The 15502-nt window shown below is 36.7% G+C and overlaps 1 protein-coding gene and 1 pseudogene across 1 annotated transcript in view; one reads left to right on the top strand and one right to left on the bottom strand.

Moving 5' to 3' along the window:
* Positions 1-15502, bottom strand: part of NKAIN2 (sodium/potassium transporting ATPase interacting 2) — a 984828-nt gene that overhangs the window by 128523 nt on the left and 840803 nt on the right. The gene's annotated exons all lie outside the window — the stretch shown is intronic.
* On the top strand, positions 7724-8232 carry LOC118000680 (annotated as a pseudogene).

Genomic DNA, 15502 nt, shown 5'->3' with positions numbered 1-15502 from the left:
AGAAAGAAAGAAAGAAAGAAAGAAAGAAAGAAAGAAAGAAAGAAAGAGCAAGCAAGCACATTTCTGTGAGAGCCCAGAACAAGAAATAACTAACGTTACCTGAGGAAGTCTGGAAAGACTGTACCTATTTGAGCTGGATCTTACAGAATGGTTAAGATCTGCTTGATGAAGCAGGAAGAAGAGGAGTGGAATAAAGTTTTAGAACAAGAAAAAGTATGTTCAAGTTTCGGAATCACTGAAGAGTAGGGAGTGAGACACATGGAGCTGGATCTTATGTCCTTCGGGGTTGTGGTCATTGGATATGATTATTTGTCTTTCTCCAATTACTTGCTTGTGTCCAAAAGTAGTAAATATTGGTTAAGTGACTAACTGGCTAATGAATGAGGCTGGAGATACAGATGGGGAACATATTGTGAAGAACTTTGTGTGTCAGACTAAAGAATTTATATTTTCATCCTCTCGGCTCGAAGAAACCCATTGCAATGATTAAATCTGCCAGATTTTCATTCTGGATTTTCTTTAATGGGTTCTTTATAGGTTCTATGAGATTTCTCTCTATTCACTTTCTCCCTAAATCTTTCAAAGTAATGTATAATGGGAACTGTTGATAAACATTTGGCTTTTGCTAAGGTAGTGGTTGCCAGATTTGGTGGCACCAGAATCACTTGTGGGAGTTGTTAAGACAGAGTGCAGGGTCCCATAGCACAGTTTCTGATTGAGGAGTCTGGGTGGGATCTGATCATTTGCATTTTTAGCAAGATCCTAGGTGCTGCTGATGCTCCTGGTCCAAGGATCACACAAGCAATCTCCACTACAAGTTGACAGGCTGATAACTGCTGTTCCATCTTTTAAAAAATGTAAAATATTTCAACAAATTCATGCAAACACAAAAGTTCAAGCAGACATATAGTTTTTTTTTTTCTTATAGCTGTTGAAGCTATCAGATTGCAGGTATAACCAATTTTATAGAATTTGTTTATTCCTGAAATTTTATTCATAATTTGAATTCCATTTTATATCACTATGGAAACAAACCTTTAGTTCAATTCTCAAGAGAGAAATTATTTTTTTATTAACGTATAATTGACATACAATAGCCTGTTACTTTCAGGTATACATCGTAGTGATTCAATATTTTTATATATTATGAAATGATCCCTGTGGTAAGTCTTGTTACCATCTGTCACCATACAAGGTTATTACAACATCATTGACTATATATATTCCCTATGCTGTACGTTGCATCCTTATGACTTTATCCAGAGAGAAGTGCCTTATGATATAAATGCTCACCCCCTAATTTGCTGGTTTGTATGTTTTTATCATTTTGAAACTTAATGCTTTCTTACATGGGGAGTCACCATAAAGAACACATTCTCCTTTAGAAATGCAGTGATCTTTAGTGACTTGCAGGGAGCCCCAACTTTCCAGAGTGCTCTCAGATTCCCACATAGATGAGCCAGAACCATGTGGGCTTCACCATTTACTGCCGAGTCCCAGGTCTCTTTGCATAGTGACTGTTTTTCCCACTTGCTGTGAATAACAACAGCTGCTCCTTTTGTCTTTGCTTTTGAAGCCAGTGCATGTGCTTGAGTGACTAAAGGGAGCCTGGTGTTGGCGCTTCATGTGCTGAAGTAGGAGGGGGATCAAATCTGGCGCTTGCAGGCTGGTCCATCACCCCTCCCCCCGGTCCTCCCGCCCCGCCCCCCGCGAGGCCGATTAAAGTGTGGGGCGTGCAGCTGCTCAGCCCTCACAGCCTATCCTCTGTGTGGGGTTCCTATCCGTCTGGACCTTTCGTGGGGAATCTACTTGGCAAATAAATGCAATACCAAACTGCCTTCTTCTGGAGGAAAACACAGCTCCTCTGCATGGAGTATTGACATGTGGGTGGCACAGGAATGACAAAGGGATTCAGAGCTGAATACAGAGATAATTTAGGTAAACACAAGAAGATGTGAGGAAATCTCATCAAAAAGTCCCCATGAGGCCTGCACTGAAGTTCCGAGACTTACCCTGTTGCCCACAGGAAATGGAAGTGTCTGTTCTTGGGGGCTCCATTATAAGGGATGGGAAGATGGGATCTTTTCGGTGCTGAGGGAATGCGACTGCAGCAGTGAATTCACACTTTCTACTTATTACGGTTCATTCTGGTTTACTGAATGGCATAGGTGATATTGATATTTCACCTGTCAAGTATTTACTTATGTTTGTTCCAAGATGTGTTTGAGGAAGAGAGTGGGTGGGGAATCAAGCCTAATCTTGATGAGAGAACAGTGTGTATTCTCTTCACTTAGAGAGTTGAAAATTTATCATGACATATGCTGGCTGCACAGTCAAAACTTATCACCACCCACAACTTCGGAAGTTCCTAACTGGATAGCGCTGTGGGAGCCGTTTCCTTAGTAGATGCAGTCTGATGTGTCAACTGCAGAACCTGAGTCAAACAGAGTAATCCTTCCAGCAGGGCCTCCCATATGTGGGGCAAATGGGAAGGTTTCAACAGTTTCACCTTATAAAAATTTTTTTAAAGCACAGTTTTATCCAGCTTATGGTTCTCTGATGAGAACTGGTCATGATTTTAAGTTAAAATATATCAATCCTTATATCAAAGAACATTGATGTATACTGTCTTTAAAATGTCGATCAAGAGGAAAATTTTTATTCAATTCAGCAAATTTGGTTTCTATTTTATCACAGGTATTAGGAGTATTTTCCCCTCTGGACTGAAATGACTTTAAATACTATTTTGCTTACACAATTATTTTTGAGGCAATACTGAGTTGGCATAATAATGTCCTATGGTAGTGAGTTCTTACAAAGATATCGGCCTCTACTATAAGAACTTTGTGTCACATAATCTAAAAGTTAAAATTCCAGCTAATAAAAGATTTTTAATGTTTTTGCCCCTAGTCAGACACTGTGACCCTTTTATAGATCGTAAATGGATTAATACTGTGACCACTTTCAAGTGTATGGTGTCAGCATCTTTTTCAAATAGGCTTTTTGAAGTTTTCTCACTTACTACCACAAAGTTCCCCTTCTTGCACCAAATACTAGTTATTAGAATTTGATATCTCTCTGATCGTACCTCTCTGGCTATTTAATGATTAGCCACTTCATGATAACTCTGTCCTCTGAATCTGCTCACCATTTCTTTTAAGCATGTCACCGATCATTTTTATTCCTAAAAGAAAAATCCGGAATAATACTTGTATATAAATGTTTTTGGAATTTGAAATAAATCCTAGCTTCTTTGAAGAGTATGCACATTGCATTCTTTTCCAGTCTCAGCAACCCTCTACCTTTCTCTGACATTTCCCCTGCCTTTATTCTGTCATTGTTCTCCTCCTTCCATTCCACTGTTTCTCTTTCCTGCAAATCTACCTGCTTCGCTGATGCTCAAGGTATCAAGTCGGAATTTAAATGAACTCTCAAGCCTTTATTCTATTTCTGGTTTCTCACCTGTTTTTGGTGAGGGCGCTTAGAAGGATAGAATTACAAGAAACACAGAAACTTTTCTCACATGGAAAGGAAACCAGAAAGATCCTAAATTATATCCAATTATAGATTTTCCAAGCATTCATTTTCTCTATCCCCATATGTCTCAATCTCCACTCTTCATTTCTAACTATAGCAACAGAATATATATACTATGCAGAGACTTTAGCCATATGCAAAGTAACCAAATGAAACAATAATGACAACATGACCCACTCTGAAAACAGCATCATCCGACAGCAGGCATGAGTCAAAGGCCATTAGGACATTTATCTGAAAAACCAATTAAATGATTAACAGTATACCAATATGATCCATCAAACTATTACTCTATGAGCTTAGAAGATTTTAACTATATGTAATTTATGTCATTCAGAGATGTTCTTTTTTCTAAATAACATTTTTTCCAAATAAGTGGAAGTCAGTTAAGGGGTGTGATCTATCTCAAACAAGATGATATCTTAATGGGAGATAGGAAGAATGGAAACAGGAAGAATGGAAACAGAATGTTAAAACAAATTTCTACTGTTTTATAGTTGGCCTTGAAAATAAATCATATGTAAATAGAGTTCCACGTCATACTTCTTATGGTGTTAACAAAATACTATGTGAATACTAGAATCAATACAAGGATTTGGAAAGAATATAGGGCTATAGGATAGGATTGACTCAGTCTCAACCACTAACTAATTGACAGGCCAGAAAAATGAAGGTTTTAATAGATATGTAACAAGGAAATATGTACTATTGGGGTTCTTTTCTATACAGAAACACCTCACTTGCTCTTACATTGCTTTTTTAATTTTTTAAATTATTTTTAAATGATTTTATTTATTTGACGGGGGGGAGGGAGAGAGCACAAGCAGGAGGAGGGGGAGACAGAGAAGCAGGGAGCCCAATGTGGTGCTCCATCCCAGCACCCTGGGATCATGACCCAAACTGGAGGTAGACACTTAACTGACTGAGCCACCCAGGCGCCCTACATTGTTTTTTTTTAAAAAGTAAACTCTATGCCAGGTACTTGGGTAGGTCAGTTGGTTAAGCTTCCAATTCTTGGGTTTCAGGTCAGGTCATGATCTCAGGATTGTGGGATGGAGTCCTACATAAGGCTCCATGCTCAGGGGGCATCTGCATCCCCTTTCCCTCTCCCTCTACCCACCTCACCGCCCCCCGCCGTGCTCCCTGCTTGTGCATTTTCCTCTCTCTCTCTCTGAAATAAATAAATAAATACATACATACATAAATACATAAATCTATCTATCTATCTTCTTCTTCTTTTTTTTTTTTTTAAAGCAAACTCTACCCCCAACATGGGGCTCAAACTCACAATCCCATGATCAAGAGTTGCATGTTCTACTGAATGAGCTAGCCAGTCTCCCTGGAAACAGCCCAAGTTTCTAAAACATTTCACCAATCCTATGCATTTTATTCAGGGGGGAGGCCTTCTGTCTATAACCCAAAGATGAATTATTGTTATTTTAAAAATAATTATAATAATCTCAGTTTTCCTGTCCACAGAAGACTAAAAATAGGAAACATATAGAAGAGAAGAAGAGGAAAAAGATAATTTTGGTTAAATAAGAGGCAGACATAACTCAAATGACAAAAAGTGACTTATGGCCAACTCATTGTAAAAACAAACAAACAAACAAACACAGACAAAAATATAGCTAGTATATGTAAGGACACAAAAATTTCTAACTATCTATAGCTTTGTAATTAACAAAAACATTCTAACATATTTTCAACAGGGCTTGAATGTGCTGTCATATTTCCATTAAATAACTGGTATCTTTACCAAAGGTCTATTATGTAGTATGCTAGTTGCTTAATAGATGTTACTTTTAATTTTTAAAAATAATCTTTTAAAAATATTTTAAATAATATTTGTGATAGTATCTGAAAATATTCTAAGGTAAATATTATAATGTTCATTTTGCAGATGGAGAAACTGTGAACGGTATAGTTATTTGCTGAAGTGGCAGGAACCAAGTGCAGAGTTGGATCTAATATTCTATGAAAATGGAATTTTCATTTCTTTATCCTATATCTGGTTTGCAAGCAATCTTTTAAAAATATAGTATTATACCCATTTTTCTCTGCTTAATAAATCATGAAACTATATGACATATTTTAGAACACTTCCTACCAAAATAATTTCATTCATTTACAAGAGGGTTCTAGTCAATATCGTGAACAGAACATATATAGGAATTTCCTCAGCTAAACTACAATTAAAATGAAAGTCAGATCTAAGTTTAAAAGGAAAGAAAAGAAAGCTTCAAGTCTAATGAACAAGATGGGATTTTAAAACCAAGATGATGAATGGAGCTAAAATTGTAATCTTTGAAGGCACAGAGATTAAATATGTACCCCAGGAAGAAGACTTTTATTATGCTAGAGGACCTGGGATCAGAAGACTCAGGTACAATGAGTAGATGAAGTGTGCTTTCTTCCAAAAAGAGAGAGGAGATAGGAAGTGGCATTTTGACCATGAACGAAGCAATCCCGAACCTTAGGTGGATGGAGTCAGTCACCATAAAAATGGAAGCCCTATGCTTAAGCTATGCATGACAGTGGGGTCTAGGAACTACGTGCATGGCTTTAGGACATTAGGCTTGGTAAATGCAAAATTGCCTTCCCAACTTAGGGCAATGGTAGAGCCTTACTCAAGACAACTACTGATAAAAAGATGCTTAAAACCAAGTAATTACAAAGTGTATAAATTAATCCCCAGCTGCAGAATAGATAGCAAACAACAAAGATCTCCAGTCCAGGGACTACAGGTATGAGAACAAATAAATTACGCTTTAAAATCAATATGCTTAATGTAAAAAGAGATAAAATAATAAAAATCAAAAGAAAAAGAAAAATATTTAAGAAACAGAGCAGATTTTTAAAAGAATTAAAAAGAAATTATAAAATGAAAAATAAAATTTGTTAAAGTTGAAAAAGCCCATCACAGGGAGGAAAGAAAAATGAAAAATATAAAAGTTAAGAACAAGAAACTCCAACACACAATTGAATTTCCAGGAGGTAAACAATATTTGAAAATAAAAGGGTGGAGGGCACCTGGATGGCTCAGTCGTTAAGTGTCTGCCTTCGGCTCAGGTCATGATCCCAGAGTCCTGGAATCGAGCCCCGCATGGGGCTCCCTGCTCGGCGGGAAGCCTGCTTCTCCCTCTCCCACTCTCCCTGCTTGTGTTCCCTCTCTCACTGTGTCTCTCTCTGTGAAGTAAATAAAATCTTTAAAAAAAAAAAAGAAAAGAAAAGGGTGGAGCATTTTCCTGAATCAAAGAAGAACATGAAAAGGCAAGCTCAGAGTGTCAAGCAGGAAATAATTTTGTAAAATCCCCATCTAATTATGTTCTTCAGTGATATTTCAGAATATCAAAGAAGAGGACAAGATTTTTAAAGCTTCTAAAGGAAATAGACACATTACCTAAAACTCATGATAAGCAGACTCAGAGCCAGTTTCGCCTTAGGAACAACTAAGGCCAGAAGAAAATAGAATAGTTTCAAAGTGTTTGGGAAGAATAGCTTCAGCTGAGAATTCAACACCAAACAAATTATCATTAAGAGGTGAGGATAAAATAAATTAGTTTTGATATATGAAGACTGAACATTTCCTTACCCACAGAAGCTTGTTAAAGAGAGAAAATGATATAGAAGAACAAGAAAATTTATTACGGAAGGATATTCTGAGAAACAACAGAAGATGAAGCATCCTTTGAAACACGGGGGGAACCATCAAGAATTAAAAATAATAAAAAGTAATATAGTGGGGGTGCCTGGGTGGCTCAGTCGTTAAGCATGTACCTTCCGCTTGGGTCATGGCCCTGGGGTCCGGGGATGGAGCCCCACATCCGGCTCCCTGCTCTGCGGGAAGCCTGCTTCTCCCTCTCCCACTCCCCCTGCTTGTGTTCCCTCTCTCGCTATGTCTCTGTCAAATAAATAAATAAAATCTTTTTAAAAAAAGTAATATAGTGAATTAGGAGAGTTATAAAAATAAAGGTAAACATACAATAATAAATCATGGGATGTAGAAAGTTAGGGTGTTTGTGGGAGCTTAGAGCATTTTAGTGCCTTATTCAGGACGATGCTAACCACATTGATTATATACAGCTTTGTTAAAGATGCAGGGTAAGATGTTGTGCTAAGCACTAATAAAAGCAAAATAGAAAATATAACTTTTTAAGAAGTACAGAACAGCCCTTTTACGAAGATGGCACAGAAGGCTAAGAAGGAAGCCCCTGCCCCTCCCAAAGCTGAAGCCAAAGCAAAGGCTTTGAAGGCCAAGAAAGTGGTGCTGAAAGGCATCCACAGTCACAAAAAAAAGAAGATCCGCAGGTTACCTACATTCCGACGACCAAAGACACTGCGTCTGTAAAGGCAGCCCAAATATCCTCGAAAGAGCGCCCCCAGGAAAAACAAACTTGATCACTATGACATCATCAAGTTCTCCCTGACTACTGAGTCAGCCATGAAGAAAATAGAAGACAACAACACACTTGTGTTCCTTGTGGATGTCAAGGCCAATAAGCACCAGATCAAACAGGCTGTGAAGAAGCTCTATGACATCGATGTGGCCAAGGTCAACACCTTGATCAGGTCTGATGGAGAGAAGAAGGCATATGTTTAACTGGCTCCTGACTATGATGCTTTGGATGTTGCCAACAAAATTGGAATCATCTAAACTGAGTCCAGCTGGCTAAATCTAAATATAAATTTTTTCACCAAACCAAAAAAAAAAAGTACAGAATAAAGGAAGAATTTAAAATTCAAAAATCCAAAGTAAGGCAGTGAAAAACAGTTTTAAAAATATGGTAAATAAAAAACACGAAAGGAAATTATAAGCAGGGTAAATATTTCAGTAATTCCTCAGAGGTGTTTTTAATCCTGCTGTACACTGTTTACATAATGGCAATGGTACTGAAAAAAAATAATAAAATGAGATTTGTAAGGAAGTACTAAGAAAAAGCTGATATAGCAGTACTAATTCTAGAACCAAAGGAATTAAATATGAAAGCATTACTAGAGGTAGGGAACCATTATATAATGATAAAAGGAAAATCCACAAAGAAATTATCATTATGTTAGATGTCCAGAATTTTTAAACAAACCAAAAAACATATAAAGCAAACATTGAACAGTAAAAACAAAACAAAACAAAAAAAACCCCAACCCATTCATAAACATAGCAGGAGTTTTTAAGAAATTTGAACACCTGATATATTAAGTAAACTAAAAAAAAAAAATAGAATGTAAAAGGCTTCAATACTATAATAATCAAACTTATGTGACAGTCATGGTATAGAAGGCTGTATCCAGTATAAAATGAATCCACATTATTTTAAAAAACAAACAAAACACATGGTACATTTACAAGAACGGCCATATAATAGCGCACCAGGTAGGCTGAACAAAAGTACTGAAGGACTAAGTTTCTGATCAAAATGAAATAAATTTTGAAACAAAAGAAAAACTCCCTTTATCTGTGAAATCCAAAGCACAAAAATTCAAAAGAATGAAGAAATTAAGGTATAGTTCTAATATAAATTACAAATTGTTTAGAACTGATTGACAAAACATTGTTATATAACAAGTAAAGCAGCTGCAATTATCCTTAAATTTTTTTAAATTAGAAAACAATGAAGATAACAGGGCACAGTAACAACTCCAGGAGCTGGGAAAATAATGGCAGAAAAAAAATCCAATAAAAGTTAAAGTAAATAAGAAAGATAAAAGCAGATTTTCTGAAGTTTTAAAAAAGCAGACATAGGAAAACAAAAGATGATTCTTTAGAAAAAATAACAGACAAACCTCTGGAAATATTAATAAAGAAATATAAATTGAAGACAAGAATATACAATGTTAGTAAAAAAAGTAGACATTATTTAAGAAATGCATATTTAAAAAATAAGATAGTATGAAATATTTTGCCAAGAATTTAAATAATTTAAATAATTAAATAATTAATAAACTTTGAATATACAGGAAATTTTTATGCTATATGAGCACTTGCAGGTATTGAGAAAGAAGAATATAATTCAATATTTTTGAGACTCTAGGATGGGCTTAATGTCAAGAGTAGTGACAGACTATACAATTATAGAACATCATGGACAATTTAATTTATTAAACAAATATTTAACAAAATATTTTCATATTTAATTATTTATTGATAACAAAACAACAACATGAAAATGTATGATTTATGCAAGGAGTGCAAGGATAGTTCAATTTAGGATTTTTATCACAATTAACCACATTAAAGATCCAAGGAGAAATTTTATATAATCATCAAGATAAAAAGGAAAAGTCCAGTAAATTTCACAGATGCTCTTAAAAAAGGAGGAAGAGAAGAGAACTTAACTTGATAAAGAATATGATACCCCCCCAAAAAGCAAAAAAAACCCTACTAGACATCCTCCTTAATACAAAATTTTAGAGCATGTATAATATAGGTCACAGTAAAACAAACATACCAGAATCCTGCTATTAGATCTATAATTCATTATTCTGATGGCAAATTTGAGAAGACTATCCAAAGATGTAAGATTAAGGGAAAAGAGAAGAAGGAACCATATTATCATCATTTGCACATGATATGTCCACCTACATTGAAAATCCAGGAAAATCTACAGGATAATTTTTTAGAACATAATAGAGTTCTTCAAAGTTGCTGGACACAAACTCAAAATTACTCCTAAATCCTAAAATTTACAACTAGAAAAAGTAATAGAATTGTTAAAAAATCAAATTTATAATTCTAATAACATCCCAGGTACCTAGAGATTTTTTTAGTTACAATGAGATATGCTAGTCTTTTATGGAGATAATTATTAAATTTTTTTGAGTTATATAAGAGAAGACTTAAAAATTACAGAGATATAATATTCATAGTTGGAAATAATAATATAATGACACAGTTTTTTTCCTACTCACTGTTGTAAGATGTTATTTATTCCATAATTAATCTGTAAAGTTAATGCAACTTCCACAGTGTTTTTCATAGAACTTGATAGACTAATTTAAAATCTACATGGAGGAATAAAAGCATATGAAAAGCCAAGTGATTCTGAAGCAGAAGCAAGGAGTGAGGCCGTCTAATAGATATCAAAACATATTACAAAGCTATACAGGGATACTTCATTTTATTGTGCTTTGTTTGACTGTAATTCTTAACACTGCGTTTTTTACAGATTGAAGGTTTGTGGCAACCCTGCATCAGTCAAGTTTATGTGTCTCATTTTCCAATAGCTTTTGCTCACACTGTGTCTGTGTCACATTTTGGTAATTCTCACAATGTTTCAAAATTTTTCATTATTATTATATTTCTTAAGGTGATCTATAGTCAGTGATCTTCAATATTACTATTGTAATTGCTTCAGGGCAGCACAAATCACACCCATAAAAGATGATGAACTTAACTGATAAATGTGCTTGTTCTGATCACTCCACCAATCAGCCATTCCCCAACTCTCTCCCTCTCCTTGGACCTTCCTAGTCCCTGAGCCACAACAATATTCTAATTAGGCCAATTAATAACCCTACAATGGCCTCTAAGTGTTCAAGTGAAAGGAAGAGTCACACAACTCTCACTTTAAATCAAAAACCAGAAATGATTAAGCTTAGTAAGGAAGGCATGTCAAAAGCTAAGACAGGCTACGAGCTAGGCCTCTTGCAGGAAACAGCCAAATTGTGAATGCAAAGGGAAAGTTCTTTTTTTTTTTAAAGATTTTATTTATTTATTTGAGAGAGAATGAGAGAGAGCACATGAGAGGGGGGAGGGTCAGAGGGAGAAGCAGACTCCCTGCCGAGCAGGGAGCCCGATGAGGGACTCGATCTAGGGACTCCAGGACCATGACCTGAGCCAAAGGCAGTTGCTTAACCAACTGAGCCACCCAGGCGCCCCAGTTCTTTTTTTTTTTTAGTGGAAGTATAGTTGACATACAATGTTACACTAGTTTCAGATGTACAACATAGTGATTTGACAAGTTTATACATTATGCTGTGCTCACCACAAGTCAGCTACCGTGTGTCACCATGCAACACTATTACAGTATCATTGACTATATTCCCTGTGCTGCATCTTTCATCCCTGTGCCTTATTCATTCCATAACTAGAAGCTTGTACCTCCCACTCCCCTTCACCCATTTTGCCCATCCCCCCCCTTCTCCTCTGGCAAAAAGAAAGGTTTTTGTTTGTTTGTTTGTTTGTTTGTTTGTTTGTTTTTAGAGAAGGGGAGGTGAGAGGGGCAGAGGGAGAGAGAATCTTAAGTAGGTGCTGCCCCCAGTGTGGTGCCCAGCATGGGGCTTGATCTCACAACCCTGAGATCATGACCTGAGCCAAAATTAAGAGTTCGAGGCTTAACCAAATGAGTCACCCAGGCGCCTCAAAAGGAAAGTTCTTGAGGGAAATTAAAAGTGCCATGCCAGTGAACACCCAAATGATAAGAATACAAAATAGCCTTACTGCTGATATAGAGAAAATTTTAGAGGTCTAGACAGATCAAACCGGGAACAATATTTCCTTAAACCAAAGCCTAATCCAGAGCAAAGCCCTACCTCTCTTCAATTCTCTGAAGGCTGAGAGAGGTGAGGAAACTGCAGAAGAAATGTCTGAAGCTCTCAGAGGCTGGTTCATGACATTTGAGGAAAAAAAAAACTGTCTTCATAACATCAAAGGGCTGCTGTAGAAGGTGCAACAGGTTCTCCAGAAGATCTGGCGAAGATCATTCATGAAGGCGGCTACACTGCACAACAGATTTTCAGTGTAGATGAAATGGCCTTCTACTGGAAGATGATGCCATCTAGGACTTCCATATGAAGAGAAGTCAATGCCTGGCTTCCAAGTTTCGAAGGACAGGCTGGCTCTCTTCCTAGGGGCTAATGCAGCTGGGGACTTTAAGTTGAAGCCAGTGCTCATTTACCATTCCAAAGATCTTAGGGCCCTTACAAATAAAGCTAAATCTACTCAACCTATGTTCTATAAATGGAACAACAAAGCCTGGATGACAGCACATCTGTATATAACATGGTTTATCCCATTGTTGAGACCGACTGCTCAGAAAAAAATATTCCTTTCAAGATAGTACTACTCATTGACAATGTACCTGGTCACCTGGGAGCTCTGATGGAGATGTACAGCTACATTTATGTTGTTTTCATGCCTGCTAACACAACATCCATTCGGCAGCCCATGGATCAAGGAACAGTTTCAACTTTCAAGTCTTATTATTTTAAGAAATATATTTTTTAAGGCTAGAGGTGCCGTAGATAGTCATTCCTCTGATGAATCTGGGCAGAGTACATTGAAAACCTTTTGGAAAGAATTCACTATTCTAGATGCCATTAAGATCATTTGTGATTCATGGGAAGAGGTTCAAATATCATTAACAGGAGTTTGGAAGAAGTTGATTCCAACCCTCATGAATGACTTTGAGAGGTTCAGGACTTCAGCAGAGGAAGTAACTGCAGATGTGGTAGGAATAGTAGGAGAAATAGCAAGAGAATTGCAGAAATGGAGCCTGAAGATGGGACTGAATTACTGCAATCTCATGATCAAATTTGAGTGGATGAGGAGCCGCTTCTTATGGATGAAGAAAAAAGGTGGGTTTCTTAAGATGGACTCTATTCCTGGTGAAGATGCTGTGAAGACTGTTGAAATGACCACAAAGGATTTAGAATATTACGTGAACATGGCTGATAAAGCAGTAGCAGAGTTTGGGAGGATTGACTACAATTTTGAAAGAAGTTCTACCATGGGTAAAATGCTGTAGCATGTAGGATTGCAAGCTACAGAAAAATCAGTCATGAAAGGAAGAGTCATTCGGTGCAGTAAATTTCACTGTCTTATTTTAAGAAATCGCCCCAGTGGTCCCAGCCTTTGGCAACCACCACCTGGATCAGTCAACAGCCATTAAGGCAAGACCCTCCCCAGGCAAAAAGATAATGACTCACTGAACTCTCAGATAATGATTAGCATTTTTTTTGGCAATAACATATTTTTAAATTAAGGCATATTAATTTTTTTTAGACATAATGCTTTTGTGCACTTAATAGACTACAGTATAGTGTGAGCATAACTTTTATATGCACTGGGAAACCATTCATTTAACTCACTTTATTGCAGTATTTTCCTTATTGCAGTATTCTAGAACTGAACTCACAATGTCTCTGAGGCATGCCTGTAGTAATTAAAGAAGTTAGGCATAAATACAGGAATAGCCAAATGGATCGGTCGAACAGAGTAGACAGCCTGAAAAATAAACCTAAGCATAGAGGTAAATGTGGTTTATTACAGAAATAGGATTACAATCAGTGGGGTCGTAAAGATTGTTCACTAAGTGGCATTAGGACAACTGTCTATTTTTGGGAAAGAAAGTCAGTTAGGTATTTTCCAGATATCACACTCATACGGAAAAGTAAATTTGAGATAAATTAAAGATGTAAATGTGAAAAGCAAATGTTTACACCATTTGTTTCATAACAAATACAGGAGTATATTTTTGAGATATCTGATTTGGTAAAATATTCCTTATGTAAAGTTTATGAAGTACATGCCTTCATGGAATATATTTGATAAATTTGACCATATCAAGATGAAATATTTTGCATGATGGAAGACGGTATAACAAGGCTAAAAAAGGAAGCACTGGGAGAATAACTTCAAAAAGACAACTTTCTATAACATATTTTTTATAAAATAACAAAAAAAACCCATTTAAAAACATAAACAAGCCAACTGAAAAGTGGACAAAGGGTAGGACTAGGGACTTCACAGAAACGTGAATTTCTGCAGAGCATATGAGAAGATCCTTCTCTTTCAGCATAATCAAGGAAATACAGATTGAATAAAGGTAACAGTGTACACCCGTAGATTGCCAAGAAGTTTAAAAGTCTAACTTTTCTGAGCTTTTAAGTTCCTTGAGAGGAGGAGAGCTACATTAGCATTTCTCTGGGTTATGATCATTGCCTAATTGACCTGGCAGCATTTAGAGGCATTAGCCAGCTGCACAACAGGGTGGGTGATAACAGGAAAGGATGAATGGAGGAAGAAGATTGCAGTGGTGATGCAGGGATGTGCCAGGAACTTGGACAAGAAAGATGCCAGTGCTGGCCTACTGTTTATGCAAATCTCCAACCAGGGCCTGATAGCAAGCCAGCATCAGATGCGTAAAGATTTCTTGCCTTCCAAAGGGACCTGAAGAATGACCAATGTTTTTATTTATTTTTATTTATTTATTTATTTTAAAGAGTTATTTATTTATGAGAGAGAGGGAGAGAATGAGCAGGAGGAGGGGCAGGGAGAGGGAGATAGAGAATCTCAAGCAGACTCTCCCATGAGATCATGACCTGAGCTGAAACCAAGAGTCAGATGCTTAACTGACTGAGCCAGATACCCCAAGAATGACCAATGTTTTTAGTAAAGGTATTCGAATCTTGCTCAGCTCTTCCCAAGATCCTTATATAATAAGTGATTAATACAGAGAACTTAGTTGGAGATCCCTTTATTTAATCTCCTTTGACATGTGTTCCTTAGCTATTTAAAGACTTGTTCCTTGGTTACAAAATTAAGCAACATAAAAGTGAAATGGGATTTCATCATGGTTGGCATTTGTAATCAAATTGCTTCCTTGGCCTGCAAACTTACCCTGAACTGAGGATATAAAGGTCAGTATAGGCTTCCCTTTCGCTGCATTGAGGATTTGATCTTCCATCTGAATCCACCCAGATTAAACAATGCATTCACTGGATACAGAAGCAAATCCCTCAGCCAAGTGGAGATTCCCAACTTCAGCCTGAGATGCAAAAGTTATGTGGGTAAAAACTAATCATTGAATGTGTCAAACTCTTCAGCCAGCCTCTGTTCTTGGTGTTATGAAATGCTCATCTATTTCCAATTAAATAATCAAAGTACTGTCTAACTCAGAGAGGAGACACCTTTCCAAGATTGGCAGACTAAAAGCCAGTTAGTTGGACAACACCTGCAGAGTTG

The sequence above is a fragment of the Mirounga leonina genome, unplaced genomic scaffold (assembly GCF_011800145.1).
Source record: "Mirounga leonina isolate KUSES-001 unplaced genomic scaffold, KU_Mleo_1.0 Mir_53, whole genome shotgun sequence".
In the NCBI taxonomy this organism is placed as follows: Eukaryota; Metazoa; Chordata; class Mammalia; order Carnivora; family Phocidae; genus Mirounga; species Mirounga leonina.
Note: the sequence above shows the minus strand (reverse complement) of the source record. Positions and strands in the feature narration are given on the sequence as shown.